Source organism: Limulus polyphemus, unplaced genomic scaffold (genome assembly GCF_000517525.1).
Source record: "Limulus polyphemus unplaced genomic scaffold, Limulus_polyphemus-2.1.2 Scaffold8733, whole genome shotgun sequence".
In the NCBI taxonomy this organism is placed as follows: domain Eukaryota; kingdom Metazoa; phylum Arthropoda; class Merostomata; order Xiphosura; family Limulidae; genus Limulus; species Limulus polyphemus.
The window spans coordinates 10,707-12,268 of NW_013674343.1; positions in this window are offsets into that span (position 1 = coordinate 10,707).

Sequence of the window (1,562 nt, forward strand, 5' to 3'; positions counted from 1 at the left end):
TTTGATCACGTTTCTCTGACGAAGAGGAGAAAAACAAATACAGTTAAATGGATCTTTTATAAAACAACGAAATACAGCGAATATTAAGAAAGTGAAACCAAAACTAAAAAACCATCCTTATCAATATTTTAATAATATCGAACTTTACATTTAAAACCAATATTTTTTTCCTATAGGTTGTACTTTCAGCTGATAGAAGAAGAAAAATGTTTAAAAGTAATTTTATTAAAATAACTCAGTGTTAAAACATCGTCACAATAGTTTAATGTTTTCATACGTCATTTACTCACACAGTAATCTTTAACATTTATACAGGAATGTCATGATTATCCATAGTTGATACTACTCACTTCCTCCTGTGTTTTACTCCAACATTCAAGTTGTTTAAAATATTAACTGTTAATCTTTTGATTCACCAGTTTCCATCTGTCATCGGTAAATCTGGACACAATAATTTAGCAATGCTAAGTGTAGGCATCATATACTGTTGGAATGTGAATGGTGTTTTGATAATTCGTTTACTGGTACACTAGTAATTGTGTAGTACACAGTTAAAAAGCTGTCCAACTATCTAAGAAATAACAGTGAAACTCATTCAATTTGCTTACCTCTTGTCACTGAGTTATGCTTTTCTCACAGTCCTCATAATTAACTTTAGATAGTAACTACGATTCTTATATCTATCGAAATACATCCCTCTTACTGAGATGTTATCTTGAAACCCAGTTTTTGTTTAAATTTCTCTAATTGTATTAAATTGGCTTCTCTGTCTTATTTTATTTTGTGACGATTTTGAAACGAGTTTATGTTATACAAACTGCATTTGTTACAGGTCCGATTATTGGAGAATTTAATTAAGAACTTTCACTAAAAGAGCTCAAGAATCGTAAAATAAATGTGATTTCTCAATAGCGACAGTGCAAACTTTGAAAGATAAAGAAAACGTAAATTTTAGAGGTATTAATCCTCATTGTTCAGAACTCTGTTAATATAAACATAAGTTCTGTTGTTCTTAGTAGATATAAAGGTGATAACTTCAAGTCATCAATCAGTAATTAATGACAAAAGATATCGAAACCTATATTTAGAAACTCTATATTCTAAAGTTCCATCTAAAAAACAACAACAAAAACTTAAATATACTATAGAAGGACCCAACCATCAAATACATAAGGAAATTTAAAAGAAAAGATAACATTTACAGAAGTTGTTATATCTATCAAATGTACGATACTCTAAAGGTGCATTCTGTGTGTGTGTATTGTTGTTATTTCCCATACAAATATTATTATATTTATTAAAATGGTAGGCCAGTGTTATACAGTTACATTAAATAATAATTAAACTATGTTATCAACGTAAATGCACGAATCCATAAGTAATACAGGATTATGATCCAAAACCTATATTTATAGAATCTTCATAACCTTAGATCAACTTTAAACTAATGTTATGTATCTGTTCGTTTGTTAATTTCCGGTATAAATTCTTTCCGAGGAACTTCAGCGATACAAGTCCTTTCTTAAATAAAACTAGTTTATTCTTTTTCGATACAACTCTGG